A 21953-nucleotide genomic window follows, 5' to 3' on the forward strand; every position below is an offset into this window, starting at 1 on the left:
TTTGTCCAGCTTGTACTAAATGTGATTCCTGACTTTGCTGGAAGCTCTAGGGGGCTGGTGTTCTCCCCCCGGGCCGTTAGACGGTTCGGGGGTTCTTGAATATCCTGCGTGGGTTTTGATAGGGTTTTTGCTGACCATATAAGTCATCTTACTATATTCTGCTATTAGCTAGTGGGCCTCTCTTTGCTAAATACCTAGCTCATTCTTACGTTTGTCTTTTCCTCTTACCTCACCGTTATTATTTGTTGGGGGCTTGTATCCAACTTTTGGGGTCTTTTCTCTGGAGGCAAGAAAGGTCTTTCTTTTCCCTTCTAGGGTTAGTTAGTTCTCCGGCTGGCGCGAGACGTCTAGAACCAACGTAGGCACGTTCCCCGGCTGCTGCTATTTGTGGTGCTAGGATTAGATATATGGTCAGCTCAGTTACCACTGCCCTATGAGCTGGTTTTTTGTGTTTGCAGACTTAGTAATTATTTCTGAGACCCTCTGCCATTGGGGTCATAACACCAAACCTATAATGGCCCTCCCTGATGAATTTTCAGGAGAGAAAGACCAGTTTAGGGTGATCAGGGAGAGCTATAAGTTATTTCTTACACAGAAGCCACTGTCGTCAAGGGATGAGTTCCAGCGGTTGAGAATAATCATGTCTCAACTGCGAGTGGGTCTTTAGACCAGGGCATTTTCCTTGTTTCCACAAGCCCCACGATGGTCATCTGTTGATGCCTTTTTAACAGTTTAGGTCTCATCTATGACAAACCGGACATGATCTAGGTCACTGAGGCTAAGATCATGAATCTGGCACAGGGGGGGGGGTCACACAGTTGAGGAATACTGCACTGCATTCCAGCAGTGGTCCACTGAAATTCTAAGGAATGATGCAGCTTTTAGGTGACAATTCCACAAAGGCATTTCCGAAACTTCTAAGGATGCACTGGTCCTTCATGATGCCCCTAGTTCTCTGGCAGAGGCTATAACCCAGGCCTTGTGAATGGACATATTCTCAAGTATTGCCCAACTCATCCTCAGGCAAGCAAACTGTCAGGAAAATGTCTGACTCTGGGTGATGGTCGAGGAGGTCACCCAGACTCCCCGATACCTTTTTCTTCCTCTGATAAAGTACTGGTAAATACGGTGTTATCCTTCAAGAACCAGGTGTTAACAACATTGGCGTTCATTGACTGGGGTCTGCTGCTAACTTTATTGTTTAGGAACTGGTTCTGAAGTTAGGATTAGGAACAGTTAGTTTAGAAAGACCCGTTCAAATCTTTGCCTTAACAAGACACCGTTAGCCTGAAATTTGGTCAACAGTGTAACAGTGGATTTCACGCTCCAAGGGGGACACTCCACTCTGAATCCAATGTCCTGTTTTGTTTCGGATAATTTATCATCTTGAGTGGTCATCCTGGGGTTACTGCTACACAGAAAGCCATTGCTAGACTTTTTGGTGGCCATCCATGCATAATAATATTTGTATCCTCTTGGGAAATCTACACACACGCTAAAGTCTGTCATAACCAACTGACCGGGGAACTCATTTGTCCATGCAATTCATCACGAATTTGCCTCTGGTGTGAAAAGCAAACCAAGTCATTTTGTTCTTATGTCAGGATTACATAATGCAGACACACTGCAGGTTCTTTCTTTCTCATATTGTGAGGTTACACGAGATCCCTTTTAACATTTTGTCTTATAGGGGCATACAATTTGTCTCTAATTCTGGAGATATTTTTGCAGTAAACTCGGGATTGACTTGTCATTTTCGTCCGTTAGTCCCAGGCCACACATAGCTTTAGCTAAGTGTGGTGAATTTTCTCTATGCCTAGTGTTCATGATCTTTTGTTGCCTGACCTTGGACCTCATTCAGGCCATCCATCTATTCAACCTCTTTGTTCTGATCCGCTATCTTCCTGGTATTTTGACATCAAACCGTTACCTGACTATACCTTTGTCTCTTCCCTCTGTTTATGATGTACCCTCATGGCTTTTGACTTCGCTCTCCTCGACTATCCCAACTCAAGACTTGTCCGTGAGAAGTGACTCAGCATCACAAAATGGTTATCAACAGGGAGAAGTGATAAACATTTTAACTGGATATTGGATTAAAGAAAATATTACAGACATTTGCAGTAGTGTTGTAGTGTGAACAGCACCTGAGTTTCTTATGCTTACAGAAAACAAGTCATTTTCCGCATATCTTAGCTAGGAAGTAAATTCAAGCAGATGATAAACAATCAGCAGTTAGCTGAAGAGATGATTAGCCGGCTAAGGGTACCGTTACACTAAACGACTTACCAACGATCACGACCAGCGATGCGACCTGGCCGTGATCGTTGGTAAGTCTTTGTGTGGTCGCTGGGGAGCTGTCACACAGACAGCTATCTCCAGCGACCAACGATCAGGGGAACGACTTCGGCATCGTTGAAACTGTCTTCAAAGATGCCGAAGTCCCCGGGTAACCAGGGTAAACATCAGGTTACTAAGTGCAGGGCCGCGCTTAGTGACCCAATATTTACCCTGGTTACCATTGTAAAAGTTTAAAAAAAAAACAGTACATACTCACATTCCGATGTCGGTCTGACTGTCAGTGCCGGCCGTAAAGCAGAGCACAGTGGTGACGTCACCGCTGTGCTCTACTTTACGGTCGGCGCTGACACAGTCAGTACGGGAAGCTGATGGCGGGGGACGTGACAGACCTCGGAATGTGAGTATGTACTGTTTTTTTTTTAAACTTTTACAATGGTAACCAGGGTAAATATCGGGTCACTAAGCGCGGCCCTGCACTTAGTAACCCGATGTTTACCCTGGTTACAAGTGAACACATCACTGGATCGGCATCACACACACCAATCCAGCGATGACAGCGGGTGATCAGCGACCAAATAAAGGTCCTGATCACTCCCTACGACCAACGATCTCCCAGTAGGGGCCTGATCGTTGGTCGCTGTCACACATAACGAGATCGTTAGCGGGATCGTTGCTACGTCACCAAAAATCGTGACGCTGCAACGATATCGTTAACGAAATCGTTATGTGTGAAGGTACCTTAAGAGGTGCGGATGATAATGCAATCTCAAGAAACAGAAGTTACTGAATGCAAAGCTTTCTGAATGCTCAGGTAGCACATAACTATCTTAGTCAGCATTAAAAATCCTAGGGTGATGATGTCAAAGAAGTTTACTGAGCTACTTGAAATCTTGGCATGGACTACAGCAAACAGAGGCAGCCATAAGAGAAGGGAGCAGTGCCCAGCTCTGAGGTGTCTTAAATTTAAAGCAAAGTGGAATTGACATATAGTTGAAAAGATAAGGCGCTTACTTAATCTTGTGAGTGTCTTTGCCAAGAAAAAGAGCTTTTTGGGCACACAAGACGTTCAGACTGGCCATTAAACAGACAAAATCCAAGAAATAAAAGACAAAATAAAAAGCAATAGTGCATATAAATAACGTATTTAGTAAACACTTTTTTATTAAAAAAAAGCATAAAAGCTATCCCTCCAGCGTCAAGGTGTACAACAATCACGATGGTCATAATCTCTAGTATTAAAACCTTACCATGTGTCAAAGTGATATCAATGTGAATAAGGGCATTATTGCTTTTACTGATTTACTTACAACAGGGTATACGGCTCTGGCAAAAATTAAGAGACCACTGGAAAATTGTCAGTTTGTCTGATTTTTCTATTTATAGGTATATTTTTGAGTAAAATGTACGGTAAGTTGTTCTTTTAGTCTATAAACTTCTGACATGTCTCCTAATTTCCAAGCAATAAATTTTGTATTTTTTTTCGGACAAAGAAAAATGGTCAAAATTAAAAAACCAAAAACAGTGCTTTCAGACCTCAAATAATGCAAAGAAAATAAGTTCATAATCATTTAGAAACAACAATACTAATGTTTTAATTCGGAAGAGTTCAGAAATCAATATGTTGTGGAATAACCATGATTTTTAATCACAGCCTTCATGCGTATTAGCATGCTTTCCACCAGTCTTTCACACTGCTTCTGGAGCAAACATTGAAGCAGTTCTTCTTTGTTTGATGGCTTGTGACTAGTGTTGAGCATTCCGATACTGCAAATATCGGGTATCGGCCGATATTTGCTGTATCGGAATTCCGATACCGAGTTCCGATATTTTTGCGATATCGGAATCGGAAGTGTTCCCAGTCATCTTCGGCGTGTGCGGTGCGTATGGTTCCCAGGGTCTGAAGGAGAGGAAACTCTCCTTCAGGCCCTGGGATCCATATTCATGTAAAAAATAAAGAATAAAAATATGGATATACTCACCCCTCCGACGAACCCTGCTGTCACCGCTGCAAGCGTCTGCCTCCATTCCTAAGAATGCAGAGGGTGAAGCACCTTCGATGACGTCGCGGTCTTGTGATTGGTCTGTGACCGCTCATGTGACCGGTCTCCTGACCGCGACGTCATCGAAGGTCCTTCACGCTCTGCATTCTTAGGAACGGAGGCAGACGCTTGCAGCGGTGACAGCCAGGGTTTTCGGAGGGGTGAGTATATCCATATTTTTTATTTTTATTCTTTATTTTTTACATGAATATGGATCCCAGGGCCTGAAGGAGAGTTTCATCTCCTTCAGACCCTGGGAACCATCCAGGATAGCTTCCGATACTTGTGTCCCATTGACTTGCATTGGTATCGGGTATCGGTATCGGCGATATCCGATATTTTTTGGATATCGGCCGATCCCATCCGATACCGATACCTTTGAGTATCGGAAGGTATCGCTCAACACTACTTGTGACTATCCATCATCGTCTTGATTACATTCCAGAGGTTTTCAATGGGGTTCAGGTCTGGAGATTGGGCTGCCCATGACAGGGTTTTGATGTGGTGGTCTCTTAATTTTTGCCAGAGCTGTATGTTCATTTTGTTTCTGTCTTGTGTTTTGCACACAAGACTTTGCAAAAGAGTGTTTTTGCTCCATTTCACATATAGGCTCTCTTTTGAGGATTATATAACCGTTCATCATTTAGTGATGGGATTATAATTACTGGTACTTAGAGATAATGCTGTATTATGTCTAGTTATAGTCATACAGCCTAATGCATGCTCATGATAATAGGAGAGGTGTCTAAATTCTTTAAAAACAGTTGTTTCAAAAACCACTGTTCTAGTATTAATGCCATTATACAAAAAGCCATTAGTATCATTTGAGTCAATCACACTTAACAAAAGGATGCATAACAAAAGGTAAAGAATAGACAATCAAAAACGTTAACAGCAATATAGCTGTCACATACAGAAGGGAGTAACAGGTCTTGTTTGTTACCGGGCTTGGCATCTTTCCAGGAAATGGTATAGTGTTTCACAGGAAAATCAGCGATTCACTTGTTTTGTGGGAATGCTCCTTGTTCAATGCTTCTTAAATCTGCTTAGTGATTTCTTGGATGGAGAAATAGAATCCGGCACTTATGTATTCCATTGGCGTAGCAACTTACGTCTGTCTAACACCGATTTTATCACATGAATGGTATCTTCTCTGATGATTAAGAGATGAATTGCAAAACCCCATCTATAAGAAATATTATTAGCATGGAGAATAGAAGTAATAGGGGATTAGTTGTCCTCACATCTACCACATGGAGGCTGAGAAGTTGATAAATAAAGTCATGTCTTGAAAAGAGTTGTCCCTTTTTTCTAATGTCTACCATTTGATTTTATTTTTTATTTTAAAGAAATGTCTTGATGCCAACACATTGCCTATAAAAAATATGTAGGCTTAAGTACTGTGGTAGATCGGCTCACTCGACTGTACACGGAGGTAGTAAATGGAACACTGCGTCTTTAAGGGTGCACTTGGATTATTTAGTACAGCATAAACCAAGGTTTTAAACACAAAAATAAACACAGCCCTCTGGGCAAAAAACAAATGGTAGAACTTCATGCAGTCCTTGCGCTAGTGGGAGTCAGCCCACTCAGGGTTAACAATGTCCTTGCGCAAGCACTATGTGCACAAACACTCACCTGGAGTGCGCTCTCTCCAGGCCCACACTGAACACTAAAAGCTCTGGTAATCAGCCATTTAAGCCCAGACCTTGTGGCTCCCCCATCATGTGATTGATCACATAATCTCAACATCACACAGGTCCTGTCAGGATACTGCAGGTGGATATACGGTGGACCCCCTCCCACCTGCTCTATGAGCTCAATCAGTCACCAGATCCTGTTATGAGCTTTCAGGGAGAAGTGATTTGATGAGATTTTAAATGAACTAAGTAAGATCTGATGGCACAACGCTCTCTGGGACCTCTCTCAGTTTAAAGGGAAACTGTCAGCAGTATCAATCCTCCTAAGCCATCCATATGCACATATAGGTCATAGGAAGCTGAATAAAATGTTACCTTGATATCTGTGATCTGTTTTATTCCAGAGAAATTCACGCTTTTCTTATATGTGAATGAGCTGTTCATCAAATGGCATGGGTTCATCTGTATTTTTGAAAATCAGCCAGGCAAAACTCAGCTGAGGGCTGCTATTTTTAGGCTGGAGGGGAGGGGGGCAATTTCTATGGCCCCTTACCAGCCTGAGAATACCAACCCTCAGATGTCAGCTTCAGCAAGGCTGGTTATTAAAAATAGAAGGGTCCCCACTTCGATATTTTAATTATTTAAATAATTAAAAATAAATGGTGTGGATTCCCCCCATTTTTCACAACCAGCCTTGCTAAAGCAAGCAGCTGGGGGCTGGTATTCTCAGGCTGTAAAAAGCCCATGGAAATTGCCCCCACTCCCCTCCAGCCTAAAAATAGCTGCCCGCAGCTGCCCAGAAAAGTCACATCTATTAGATGCACCAATTCTGGTGCTTTGCCCCGCTCTTCCCACTTGTCCTGTAGTGGTGGCAAGTGGGGTTCATATTTGAGGGGTTGATGTCAGGTTTGAATTGTCCTGTGACATCAAGTCCATGGATTAGTAATGGAGAGGTGTCTATAAGACACCTATCCATTACTAATCCTATAGTTATATTGTAAATAAAGACACAGCCAGAATAAAGTCTGTATTTGAAATAAACAACAACACACTTTTCCAGGGATATTTTTTTTTGTCTTTTTGTTTTATTACAGGAGACAAGGGATTCAGTGGAATTAGACATTAGGTGAGTAATAACTGTTTTTGTTATTTTTGAATAAAAATGGAAAAGTGTGTTTTGGTTTATTTCAAATAAAGATCGTTATTCTGGCTGCGCCTTACAATATAACTATAGGATTAGTAATGGATAGGTATCTTATAGATGCCTCTCCATTACTAATAAGTGGGCTTGATGTCACCGGACAATACAAAGGTGACATCAATCTCACAAATATGAATCCCACTTGCCACCACTACAGGGCAAGTGGTAAGAGCCAGGCATAGTGCCAGAAATGGCGCATTTAATAGATGCGTCTTTTCTGGGAGACTGCGGGCTGCTATTTTTAGGCTGGGGAGCCAATATTTATGGCTCCTTAACAAACTGAGAATACTAGCCCCCAGCTGTCTACTTTAGTAAGGCTGGTCATCAAAAATGGGGGGACCTCAGGCCTTTTTTTATTATTTATTTAAATAATTAAAAAATCAGAGTGGGGACCCCTCTATTCTTGATAACCAGCCTTGCTGAAGCTGACAGCTGAGGGTTGCAGCCCCCCGCTGTGAGTTTTGCATGGCTGGTTATCAAAAATACAGGGTGTTGTGAATTTGGATTCTGGGCTCCCCCGGTGGCTACTGGTGGAATTGAACTGGTGTTTTCATCTTCTCTGTTCACCTGTTCCCATCAAGATGTGGGAGTCGCTATATAACCTTGCTGCTCTGTTAGTTGCTTGCCGGTCAACAATGTTATCAGAAGCCTCTCTGTGCTTGTTCCTGCTCCTAGACAACTACTAGATAAGTTGGACTCTTGTCCATGTTTGTTTTTGCATTTTTGTTCCAGTTCACAGCTGTAGTTTCGTTACTGTGTCTGGAAAGCTCTTGTGAACAGGAATTGCCACTCTGGTGTTATGAGTTAATGCCAGAGTTTTAAAGTAATTTCTGGATGGTGTTTTGATAGGGTTTTCAGCTGACCATGAAAGTGTCCTTTCTGTCTTCTGCTATGTAGTAAGTGGACCTCAAATTTGCTAAACCTATTTTCATACTACGTTTGTTATTTCATCTTAATTCACCGCCAATACATGTGGGGGGCCTCTGTCTCCTTTCGGGGTATTTCTCTAGAGGTGAGCTAGGACTGATATTTTCCTCTGCTAGCATTATTTAGTCCTCCGGCTGGTGCTGGGCATCTAGAATCAACGTAGGCATGCTACCCGGCCACTGCTAGTTGTGCGTTAGGTTTAGTTCATGGTCAGCTCAGTTCCCATCTTCCAAGAGCTAGTTCCTATATATGCTTATGCTATGTTCTCTTGCCATTGAGATCATGACAGTTTGACCGGCCCACTAAAGGGTTAAAATCCTTGGCTGAGAAAGGAGAGAAATAAGTAGTCTGCTGAAATTTTTTTTTTTTTCTCTCCTTCTAATCTTTGAATGGCTCTGTGTCCACCTGTTTGTAATGGATCTTCAGAGTGTAACTGCAGGTTTGAATAATCTCGCCATGAAGGTACAAAATTTGCAAGATTTTGTTTGTCATGCACCTGTATCTGAGCCGAGAATTCCTTTGCCGGAATTTTTCTCGGGGAATAGATCTGGGTTTCAGAATTTTCGAAATAATTGCAAATTATTTTTGTCCCTGAAATCTCGCTCTGCCGGAGACCCTGCACAGCAGGTCAGGATTGTGATTTCCTTGCTCCGGGGCGACCCTCAAGACTGGGCTTTTTCATTGACACCAGGGGATCCTGCGTTGCTCAATGTGGATGCGTTTTTTCTGGCCTTGGGGTTGCTTTATGACGAACCTCATTTGGAGCTTCAGGCAGAAAAAACTTTGATGTCCCTATCTCAGGGGCAAGATGAAGCGGAAATTTACTGCCAAAGATTCCGTAAATGGTCTGTGCTTACTCAGTGGAATGAGTGCGCCCTGGCGGCGACTTTCAGAGAGGGTCTCTCTGATGCCATTAAGGATGTTATGGTGGGGTTCCCTGTGCCTGCGGGTCTGAATGAGTCCATGACAATGGCTATTCAGATCGATAGGCGTTTGCGGGAGCGCAAACCAGTGCACCATCTGGCGGTGTCCACTGAGATGTCGCCAGAGAGTATGCAGTGTGATAGAATTCTGTCCCGAAGCGAGCGGCAGAATTTTAGACGGAAAAATGGGTTGTGTTTCTATTGTGGTGATTCTACTCATGTTATATCAGCATGCTCTAAGCGCACTAAAAAGCTTGATAAATCTGTTTCCATTTGCACCTTACCATCTAAGTTTATTCTATCTGTGACCCTGATTTGCTCTTTGTCATCTATTACCACGGACGCCTATGTCGACTCTGGCGCCGCTTTGAGTCTTATGGATTGGTCCTTTGCCAAACGCTGTGGGTACGATTTAGAGCCTTTGGAGACTCTTATTCCTCTGAAGGGGATTGACTCCACCCCATTGGCTAATAATAAACCACAATACTGGACACAAGTAACTATGCGTATTAATCCGGATCACCAGGAGATTATTCGCTTTCTGGTGCTGTATAATCTACATGATGATTTGGTGCTAGGATTGCCTTGGCTGCAATCTCACAACCCAGTCCTCGACTGGAGAGCTATGTCTGTGTTGAGCTGGGGATGTAAGGGGGCTCATGGGGATGTACCTGTGGTTTCCATTTCATCATCTATTCCCTCTGAAATTCCTGAGTTCCTGTCTGACTATCGTGACGTCTTTGAAGAATCCAAGCTTGGTTCATTACCTCCGCACCGAGAGTGCGATTGTGCCATAGATTTAATCCCGGGTAGTAAATACCCAAAGGGTCGTTTATTTAATCTGTCTGTGCCTGAACATGCTGCTATGCGAGAATATATAAAGGAGTCCTTGGAAAAGGGACATATTCGTCCATCGTCATCTCCCTTAGGAGCCGGTTTTTTCTTTGTGTCAAAAAAAGACGGCTCTTTGAGACCATGTATCAATTATCGGCTTTTGAATAAAATCACTGTAAAATATCAATACCCTTTGCCGTTGCTGACTGATTTGTTTGCTCGCATAAAGGGGGCCAAGTGGTTCTCTAAGATTGACCTTCGTGGGGCGTATAATTTGGTGCGAATCAGGCAGGGGGATGAGTGGAAAACCGCATTTAATACGCCCGAGGGCCACTTTGAGTATTTAGTGATGCCTTTTGGTCTTTCAAATGCTCCGTCAGTTTTCCAGTCCTTTATGCATGATATTTTTCGCGATTATTTGGACAAATTTATGATTGTGTATCTGGATGATATTCTGATTTTTTCGGATGACTGGGACTCTCATGTCCAGCAAGTCAGGAGGGTTTTCCAGGTTTTGCGGTCTAATTCTTTGTGTGTGAAGGGTTCTAAGTGTGTTTTTGGGGTACAGAGGATTTCCTTTTTGGGATATATTTTTTCTCCCTCTTCCATTGAAATGGATCCTGTCAAGGTTCAAGCTATTTGTGATTGGACGCAGCCCTCTTCTCTTAAGAGTCTTCAGAAATTTTTGGGCTTTGCTAACTTTTATCGTCGATTTATTGCTGGTTTTTCGGATATTGCTAAGCCATTGACCGATTTGACTAAGAAGGGTGCTGATGTTGCTGATTGGTCCCCTGACGCTGTGGAGGCCTTTCGGGAGCTTAAGCGCCGTTTTTCCTCTGCCCCTGTGTTGCGTCAGCCTGATGTTGCTCTACCTTTTCAGGTTGAGGTCGACGCTTCTGAGATCGGAGCTGGGGCAGTGTTGTCGCAGAAAAGTTCTGACTGCTCCGTGATGAGGCCTTGTGCCTTCTTTTCCCGTAAATTTTCGCCCGCTGAGCGGAATTATGATGTTGGGAATCGGGAGCTTTTGGCCATGAAGTGGGCTTTTGAGGAGTGGCGCCATTGGCTTGAGGGGGCCAGACATCAGGTGGTGGTATTGACTGACCACAAAAACTTGATTTATCTTGAGACCGCCAGGCGCCTGAATCCTAGACAGGCGCGCTGGTCATTATTTTTCTCTCGGTTTAATTTTGTGGTGTCATACCTACCGGGTTCTAAGAATGTTAAGGCGGATGCCCTTTCTAGGAGTTTTGAGCCTGACTCGCCTGGTAACTCTGAGCCCACAGGTATCCTTAAGGATGGAGTGGTATTGTCAGCCGTTTCTCCAGACCTGCGGCGGGCCTTGCAGGAGTTTCAGGCAGATAGACCGGATCGTTGCCCACCTGATAAACTGTTTGTTCCTGATGATTGGACCAGTAGAGTCATCTCTGAGGTTCATTCTTCTGCGTTGGCAGGTCATCCTGGCATTTTTGGTACCAGGGATTTGGTGGCAAGGTCCTTCTGGTGGCCTTCCCTGTCACGAGATGTGCGAGGCTTTGTGCAGTCTTGTGACGTTTGTGCTCGGGCCAAGCCTTGTTGCTCTCGGGCTAGTGGATTATTGTTGCCCTTGCCTATTCCTAAGAGGCCTTGGACGCACATCTCGATGGATTTTATTTCAGATCTGCCTGTTTCTCAGAAGATGTCTGTTATCTGGGTGGTGTGTGACCGTTTCTCTAAGATGGTCCATTTGGTTCCTCTGCCCAAGTTGCCTTCTTCTTCCGAGTTGGTTCCTCTGTTTTTTCAAAATGTTGTTCGTTTGCATGGTATTCCTGAGAATATCATTTCTGACAGAGGGACCCAATTCGTGTCTAGATTTTGGCGGGCATTCTGTGCTAGGATGGGCATAGATTTATCTTTTTCGTCCGCTTTCCATCCTCAGACGAATGGCCAGACCGAGCGGACTAATCAGACCCTGGAGACATATCTGAGGTGTTTTGTGTCTGCTGACCAGGATGATTGGGTTGCTTTTTTGCCATTGGCAGAGTTCGCTCTCAATAATCGGGCCAGCTCTGCCACTTTGGTGTCCCCGTTTTTCTGTAATTCGGGGTTTCATCCTCGATTTTCCTCTGGTCAGGTGGAATCTTCGGATTGTCCTGGAGTGGATGCTGTGGTGGAGAGATTGCATCAGATCTGGGGGCAGGTGGTGGACAATTTGAGGTTGTCCCAGGAGAAGACTCAGCTTTTTGCCAACCGCCACCGTCGTGTTGGTCCTCGGCTTTGTGTTGGGGATTTGGTGTGGTTGTCTTCTCGTTTTGTCCCTATGAGGGTCTCTTCTCCTAAGTTTAAGCCTCGGTTCATCGGCCCGTATAAGATATTGGAGATTCTTAACCCTGTTTCCTTCCGTTTGGACCTCCCTGCATCCTTTTCTATTCATAACGTTTTTCATCGGTCATTATTGCGCAGGTATGAGGTACCGGTTGTGCCTTCCGTTGAGCCTCCTGCTCCGGTGTTGGTTGAGGGTGAGTTGGAGTACGTTGTGGAGAAAATCTTAGACTCTCGTGTTTCCAGACGGAGACTCCAGTATCTGGTCAAGTGGAAGGGATACGGCCAGGAGGATAATTCTTGGGTGAATGCATCTGATGTTCATGCCTCTGATCTGGTTCGTGTCTTTCATAGGGCCCATCCTGATCGCCCTGGTGGTTCTGGTGAGGGTTCGGTGCCCCCTCCTTGAGGGGGGGGTACTGTTGTGAATTTGGATTCTGGGCTCCCCCGGTGGCTACTGGTGGAATTGAACTGGTGTTTTCATCTTCTCTGTTCACCTGTTCCCATCAAGATGTGGGAGTCGCTATATAACCTTGCTGCTCTGTTAGTTGCTTGCCGGTCAACAATGTTATCAGAAGCCTCTCTGTGCTTGTTCCTGCTCCTAGACAACTACTAGATAAGTTGGACTCTTGTCCATGTTTGTTTTTGCATTTTTGTTCCAGTTCACAGCTGTAGTTTCGTTACTGTGTCTGGAAAGCTCTTGTGAACAGGAATTGCCACTCTGGTGTTATGAGTTAATGCCAGAGTTTTAAAGTAATTTCTGGATGGTGTTTTGATAGGGTTTTCAGCTGACCATGAAAGTGTCCTTTCTCTCTTCTGCTATGTAGTAAGTGGACCTCAAATTTGCTAAACCTATTTTCATACTACGTTTGTTATTTCATCTTAATTCACCGCCAATACATGTGGGGGGCCTCTGTCTCCTTTCGGGGTATTTCTCTAGAGGTGAGCTAGGACTGATATTTTCCTCTGCTAGCATTATTTAGTCCTCCGGCTGGTGCTGGGCATCTAGAATCAACGTAGGCATGCTACCCGGCCACTGCTAGTTGTGCGTTAGGTTTAGTTCATGGTCAGCTCAGTTCCCATCTTCCAAGAGCTAGTTCCTATATATGCTTATGCTATGTTCTCTTGCCATTGAGATCATGACAACAGGGGAGCCAAGGCCATTTTTTTTTTCAATAAATTATTTGTAAATAATTTATTATTTATTTACAATGCAGGTGCTGGCTGATGAGTACTCCAATCAGCCACTCCTGCTCTCACTGTTATTAGCAGCAGGAGGCATCGGTTGATGGGAGCAGTAGTCCCATCAGCTGACACCAGTGACTGGAGGTAAACTTTGTACCTCCAATCACAGCTGCTGGCTCACGCTGTCTTTTGACAGTGTGGGAACCGTGGCTGTCTGACCGGCGGTGATGATTTTACCACCAATCAGAAGCGGTGTTTGCTAAGCTGTCATGCACCTTACAGCATGGCAAACACTGGATGTTCAGGCCCCCCATTCAAGTGAATGGGGTATGGATTCAGGTCCAGGTACTGTTCTGGTACCCAAACCCGAAGTTTTTGTAACTTTTCAGTCGAACCCACCAGAGCCGAACATCCAGGAGTCCACCCATCTCTACTACTGACAGATGCCCTTTTAATGTTATGTTTACTCGATCTGTCCTCAATGTCAGCAAGGTTAGAGTGTATATTAACCTACAAATATATTATGAGCAAAAGGTAGTATAGTCTCAAACTGCACATAAAGATAGAGAACCGATTAATGAAAGTGCAAGGCATAGAGATGTAAGTAATTATAAAAAGTATAATTTTTATTTCAATAACAATTAAAATGGATAAAAATATACAAGACACAAGATACTCATGGCTGGTAAATGGATAATAAACATTAAGATATAATAATCCTCCACAAAGAACATTGGATCAATTATGATACAATATAGAGAATATAGATTCCAAATATGATCTACTGTATAAGTTACAGACGGATACCAATATAGTAAGGGCATTATAGTATAACATATATACACACAGTGATTAACTCAAGTAAGTTTATCAGCGAATAATTGGTAATATAATTTAATAAAATTGAATGTTGAGTACTGCAGAGTGGCAATAAAAAAGGGAACAGAGTCTTACAAGACCATGGAGAAAGGCACCTAACACACGTTTCACATCTAGCTTCATCAAGGCACGATATTATGCTGTATAGCTAGTGTATTTATAGTGAGACCAACCAATCAAATCTTTCATTACACATGTGCCCAATAAAAGTACCTCACTTTGAGTATGGAAGTGAGGTCAGACGCCATGTTTAGAGTCTAGTTGTATTTCTGATTTAAGGTGAGAATGGGTTTAGCACTATGGCATTATTAGGGTATGTGTATAAAACACAAAAAAGCCGTTTGTAGTTAGCATTGAAGAGTAAAAAGCATGTTTTTCCTGGCAAAATCCATGCCTGTATTGTTAGAAGTAAGGTCTCTCAAGTTATCAGCACTTATAACCAAAGTATTTTCATCAGCCACATCTGAATTTACCCCACTAGGAGTTAAGTTTTCATATTGAAGCTGAATCCTCTGTTTTGCAGAGCTTCTGGTGGTAGAAGATGTCACAAGCAATGAGGAGGTGCCCCATGGCTGATTAAGTGGCATAGTTATATGGTTATGGCCTACATTTAGTGCTGATGTTGTATCCACCAGGTTAGCTAACTCATTGTCTTTTTGCTCTAATTAAGTTAAGGTAGAAACCAAGCTGCCTCTCTATGAAGGAGAGCGATCCCCAGACTCGTTTCTTCTGTGTTTGGTCTGTTGTAAAGCAAGGAAGCTTGATTGAGACCATATGTCAGTGTCATCTTGGGAACACTCTTAAGAGTAAAGATCTTGAGATAAGTAAAAGCAACTTGTTATGCCAGCCATTTGCATTTATTCTAAACGCATCGTCGCTCACCGTGTGTTTCGGTCTCCTCCTCGGTAACCTTGTGCCCCAAAAAAGCTGCCATCTTTAACTTTAGCCCTTTTAGAGATTATTTCATCTTCCACTTGCTTAATTGTTCACAATAACAGTAATTTTGACCAAGAGTGACAAACTTTTAAATGTCACTGTAACAACCGTTTAATAAATTCAGACCCTTGACAGGATTCCTTAGATACATAAATTATCAAAGATCCTAAACTAGCACAGACATCATGCACTTACATCACAGCTCACACTTGCCGCTGTATACCCATCTCACTAGTCCCTTTAACCAGCCCAGGCTTGAAGGGAACCTGTCACCTGAATTTGGCGGGACCGGTTTTGGGTCATATGGACGGGGTTTTTGGGTGTTCACCCTTTCCTTACCCGCTGGCTGCATGCAGGCCGCAATATTGGATTGAAGTTCTAAAACTGGTCCCGCCAAATTCAGGTGACAGGTTCCCTTTGAGGCTTGATTAGTAAATACTGTAGCTGTTACCTTAATTTGTGGGTGAAGAATAACCTAGCTATGTGTTACATAGGACAGCACATTAAGCTGAAAGGTTTACTTTAACATACATTGCTGGTACAGGTAGCATTAAATTCTAAAATAGTAGTTTACTTACCTTTCTTAAGATCTGCCAAATGTGCTGCAATCAAATGCTGCAGCAAATCTCAAACTTAGAAAATCCATTTGCTCATTTTTAGAAATACATACAAAAATTAAATGACCAACAGATAAGTTGAATTTTATAAACATCCATATCAAATCCTATGGAAATACAGTTCAACATCTAGCTCAAAAATCTTCATAGGTGTGTGCATCTTCTGACTTGAATACAACGAGGCACCTTGCTTGATTGATTGTAGGGGACTCTTTTTTCAGCTCACAAATCCCCACTTCACTGGGGAGAGCTCATTGTAAATGCATTAGTTATAAAATACAAAGGGAGATGACGTGCAAAAAGAAAAACAACAAGGTAAGCTGGGTTATACCCTCATCATTTCAATAATATACACACTTGCAGGTTATCAGAGGTCGGGCTTCTCCATCTCCAGCAGGTTAAGTCAAATAATGAGAAATGAAAAATATCTTTTACATAATTTTGATCAAAATGGTTTTCAGAAATGAAGGTTTCCCACCATTTGACTGATCAAGAAGTTATGGAATGCATTTATGAAGTCACTGGGTAAAGATAATTTAGATATTTAGTCCTCAAAATAGAGTAATCATAAGTAATCATAAACTCCCTGAATTTTAAAAGACGCTTGAAGGATTTAGGCAAAGGAAGAGAATAGTCTATTTACAGTACAATAGTTCTACTATGATAATAGGATAAAGTTGGGGAAAGGTTAATAAAGGAACTTAACATCCTCAGTGGAAATCAGCAGATTGTTTGAAACCAGAATTCACAGGCTCCATCACTTTTTCCCCCAAACTTCGATTTGCAGTGTATAAATTTGTGCGCATCTCTATACTGGAAAGGAGAGGGAGGGAGAAAGATGGATGGAGATAACAAGAATAATACACTTCATTTTAAATATGAACTGTCTAATTCACTTCCACAATGAATCTGAAATTGAAATCCAAATATGTCGTACATACCAAAGGCATAGCTAGGGTTTTGGTTCGGGGGGGGCGAAGATTCTGAGTGGGCCCCTAACCAGGTAACCTTGATTACAACTCGATGACGCACCCTAATAGTGGAGGAGGACCTCAGCAGATGACAGATGTTACTGAAAATAATCTCTATATGAAGACCAATATTATCTCAATATGGTCAGTGGTACATACCAGTCCTACAGAACATATAAGAGATCACAGCACAGTTACAGATAATGTCTTACCGCTGACGTTCTTCCTTCATCATTGCGGTCAGCTGTATCGGCTAAATGCCGGTACACCTGACCTTGTGATGACAGGCGGGGGGCCCACTGCTGGCACTGAGGCCCATCCCGCCTGCTCAGAGGCCCCATAGCATTCGGCGGCTGAGCAGGGAGATCGATTCTCCCTGCTCTGCCGCAGACGGTAACTATCGGTGCTGCGCGCGCCGATACAGTTACAGTAGCGTAGCTCCGGGTGGGCCCCCTCTGAGCATGTGGGCCCGGGGCGCACGCACTTTTTGCCCCCCTGGTAGCTACGCTACTGCTACATACTAAAGCCCAGCTGCAGACTAGCTGGCTCAATGACGCTTGACAAGTGCGAGAAATGGTGCTGCTGTAACAGGATGCAGGGTGGTAGTCATGGGAGAGTGACTCTGGTTCGTCATCGCCCGATACAGAAATAGGGGAATCTTTGGGTCCCTGGATGTGTGTGTAAAGGTGGGCCAGACCAGTAGTCATGGCTGGGTATCTCGGGCATCACATACCCTGGCCTCCCTCTACAGGATAACAGTACCTCTCTCCTTCCAGGGTGTGATCAGTACTCACGGTGCTGTCAGTGTCTTCTTTCCTTTGGTGACTTAAAGCAGGTCCTGGATCCCAATGAGTAGAGACACAGTCCAGGGCAACTGAACAAATTTATTCACTTCAGGATGTTACGCCATCCTATACTTACCTTTCCGTCCGGTACGCTCCCGACGCTCCTCCTCGCTCCTCTGTCTCTGCTTTCCGGGGTGCTCGTCCCTTTGCCGGTCCGCGCATGCGCAGACGGGCTTCTCGTACCGCTGGGGCTTCTGGGAGTTCGTGACCCATTGGCTCCACCACCAATATGGCGGCGCCCATCGGGTATTTCACTCCTGCACTTGCCCTGGTTAGACGCCTTTGCGTCTATCGTGTTTGTCGGTTCCTTGCCGGCATCCCTTTAGTTTCCTAGGCTCCACCAGCGTTTACTCTGTTGTTCCTTGTCTCATTGTCGCCTTCCTCCGAGCCAGTCCTGTGTTCCTGCCTCCGTGCCAGTCCTGTGTTCCAGCCTCCGTGTCAGTTCTGTGTTCCAGCCTCCGTGCCAGTCCTGTGTTCCTGCCTCCGTGCCAGTCCTGTGTTCCTGCCTCCGTGCCAGTCCTGTGTTCCTGCCTCCATGCCAGTCCTGTGTTCCTGCCTCCGTCTCAGTCCTGTGTTCCAGTCCCGTGCCAGTCCTGTGTTCCTGCCTCCGTGCCAGCCCTGTGTTCCTGCCTCCGTGCCAGTCCTGTGTTCCTGCCGTCTTGCCAGCCCAGTGTTCCAGCCTTCCTAGCCGGTCCTGTGTTTCCGACGTTCCCCATCTATCGTGGGTCTCCTTCATACTGGTCAGTACCTTTCCCTTCCATACTGAGGTCGTCACTCTTCTGATCTGTTTGCCTCGGTGACACCACCTCTCCTTTATCCTCTGACCCATCTCTGGTTCCTATATCAGTTGTCCCTTTGGCTCCGGCAGTCGCGGCCTCACCCTCCTTGGGCCTGTCCCAAACACTCCCTGTATAGGGGGTGGTTCCAACTGGTCCGCTCGCCTTCGGGGGCTCTGTAGCCGTGAACCAGAGGGTCCACTTCTGGAGTCGTGATAGTACGCAAAGGCCATGGATCCCGCTGGAGCCGCAGCCGCTCAGAAAGAGCTTGTTTTCTTGCGGGAGAATCAGTCTCGGATGATGTCCTTCATGAAGTCTATGGACTCCCTTTTCTCTGCCCTCCAGTCCTCTGATCCGGGAAATACCTCTCAGCTGGCCAGTTTGCAACAAGAACTGGCACAGCAGCGCGACGCTCAGTCCCATATTTTGGGGTATATGGCTTCCGTTGATAGTCGCCTTCTTTCTCTTCAGGCTGCCGCGTCCGTTCCCTCACCAGCTCTTGCTCCTCATCCCACTCCCCGTTTGGCTAAACCCCCTCGCTTTAATGGAGATCCCAAACAATGTCGGGGATTTCTCAACCAGTGCCGTCTTCGCTTTGAGCTCCTTCCCTTGCAGTATCCCACGGATCGGGCCAAGGTGGTGTTTATTGTTTCACATTTGGAGGGGGATGGGTTAATCCACTTTGGGAGCGGGATGATCCAGTGGTTCTTCAGCTCACTCCATTTTTAGAGACCTTTCGTCGAGTGTTCGATGAACCAGGTCGTTTGGCTTCTACCACAGAAGCCCTGTTACAGCAGGGGTCCCTAACTGTTGGGCAATATGCAATTCAGTTCCGAACTTTATCTACCGATTTAGGTTGGAATAATGAGGCATTAGTCGGGGCTTTCTGGCGGGGGCTTTCCAGTCGTATCAAGGATGAATTAGCTGGCCGGGATACTCCTACTATTTTGGAGGATTTAATTTCTTTAGCTACGCGAATTGATCTTCGCTTTCAGGATCAAGCTCGGGAGAGAAAATTTCTGCGTTCTTCCATGACTTCCCGCAGACCTCCCAGTCCTCGTCCCAGGGTCGCTGCTTCAGTTTCTGCTCCTGAACCGATGCAGGTGGATCGTGTTAGACTCTCCGAACAACATCGCAAGGAGAGGCGTACCCAGGGTCTCTGTTTTTACTGTGGCAGTTCCTCACATCTTCTTCGTGCCTGCCCTGACCGTCTGGAAAACTCCTCCACCTAGGTCAGGTAAGAGAGGCCTCCCTAGGTACAAGTGAAACCTCTCAACCCCTCACTTTGCCCATTTTATTGCACATTCATGACAAACGTTTCTCTCTTGAGGCTTATTTAGACTCGGGTGCAGCAGGAAATTTTATTAGGTTAGAGGAGGTAATTAAATTCTCAGTTCCCGTTAGACCATTAGAGAACCCTCTTCTTCTCGCTTCTGTAGACGGGAGACCCCTGCAGGAGACTATTACTCAAGTCACGCACTTGGTGGAGCTTCAGGTTGGGGCTCTTCATAGAGAGAGAATTTCGTTTTTAGTTCTGGCCAACATCTCTCACCCTATTCTTCTAAGTCTCCCGTGGTTGCGTCTCCATGAACCTTTCTTGGACTGGCGTGGGGGCAATATTCTTCGTTGGGGAGATTCCTGTCGGTCTCGTTGTCTGCTGCCGGTGCGTCCTGTTGGTGTTCCTTGTCCTTCTCCCATCCCCTCCGGGTTGCTCTCTGCTTATTCTTCTTTTTCTGATGTTTTTGACAAAAAGGAGGCGGAGTCTCTTCCGCCGCACCGACCTTACAACTGTCCCATAGACTTGTTCCTGGTGCCATGCCACCTAGGGGAAGAATCTATCCGCTCTCGCCTGCAGAAACACAAGCTATGTCGGACTATGTTCAAGAGAATCTTGCTAGAGGCTTTATTCGGAAATCTTCTTCTCCAGCCGGAGCGGGTTTCTTTTTTGTGAAGAAGGATGGTTCCCTTCGTCCGTGTATTGATTACAAAGGGTTAAACAACATCACTGTGAAGAATAAATACCCTTTACTGCTTATCTCTGAACTCTTCGACGGTCCTCACGGTCGCGGCCTCACCCTCACCTCATCTGGTCCGCTCGCCTTCGGGGGCTCTGTAGCCGTGACCCAGAGGGTCCACTTCTCGAGTCGTGATACAGGACACAGTAAATCCACGTCATTTTCAGCATTTTCATCACAGTAAAGATGGCACATTACTTCATCTTTCCCTTCACTGTTCCTTACGTCACTAAGTGTTTCCGCAGGTTTGGGCATCCCAGACGGCCCCTCAGCGTCCTACCTGTAAAGCGTTACAACGGTGAAGCTTTCGTCTGCCCGCTTTGTCCCGGACATCAGAGATTCAGTCCACGTAGCTATACACCACATTCAGGAGTGTCCCGCCCGTTCACTTTTACGGTGACCTTCAATCTTCCTCTACTTGCTTCTCTTCCTCTCTACTGTGGGTTCTGCTATATCTTGTTATTCTCTATGTATCCCCTTGGATGGCTGGGCATAAGCTTAAACGTTACGGGAACAGTTAGGCAGCTCAGGCATATAGCCCACCCGAGCACAAAGGGGTCAGGCCCCCGACTGACTACATCTAGGAAGTCCTTCCTGACTTATTCCCAGCTAACCCCTCCTACAGCTTAACTATTTACACTGACCCAGGACAATGTTAACCTAGGTATATTGAAATGCTCCATCTAGTGAACCAATAAGTGTACTGCGCTCTCCCTGCATATAACATTAAATACTATATATATAATATAATATAATATATATATATATATATATACATACATACACATACTATATATGTATATGCATATAGCAGCATAGGCATCTTAAAGGGGTAGACTTACCATTCCCTTACCTTCCCTCTTCCCTTTACCATTGTCATCCCCGAAAAATTTGTCTATAAACTTTAATATATACAGCAATTATTCCTCGCAGGCAGAAACATGGTAGAAGAGGTAGTATAGATATATAAAACAGCAGCTTAATATAAGATAAGACCATAGGAAGTCGATGTCCACTTTGTTTTCTGCACAGACAGTCCTCAGGCGGTGTCCATTAAAACACAAAACATTAACAAATGACCCTTCTTGTTGGGTCTTCGGTCCTTTAGAATAATCCCCCTTCCTGGTGCACAGGAACAGTTCATCCGTAAGCACCGGCAGTCCATACTTTACTTATTTACTCTCAGCTGAGTCCTTAAAGGGGTCGGCCCCCTTCCTTGGTGAATAGCACGGTCCCGTGCGCTATGTACAGGCTGCCTATAAGAAGGCACAGCCTGTTGTTACAGCCCACACTCAGCCCCGCCGTTCATCAGAGGCCAAAACCAAACCAGAAAAAATAAATGTCCATTTTTTCAAAACCGATATCTGTATAGACAGTCCTTGGGGGAGAGCCCTCCTCCCTTTAAGAGTAACACAATCCAGTGTTACACGTGCAGGTGGTTTGATCCTTCAACGCAGTCCATTATTGTAACCGTACCAGGTCCAATAGTTTTTTCAATTCTGTTATTCAGCAGAAGTGGCACAACAGGTGCAACAAAAACATATTTACATAGTAACAATTACTTTA

The sequence above is a fragment of the Ranitomeya variabilis genome, chromosome 1 (genome assembly GCF_051348905.1).
Source record: "Ranitomeya variabilis isolate aRanVar5 chromosome 1, aRanVar5.hap1, whole genome shotgun sequence".
NCBI lineage: Eukaryota > Metazoa > Chordata > Amphibia > Anura > Dendrobatidae > Ranitomeya > Ranitomeya variabilis.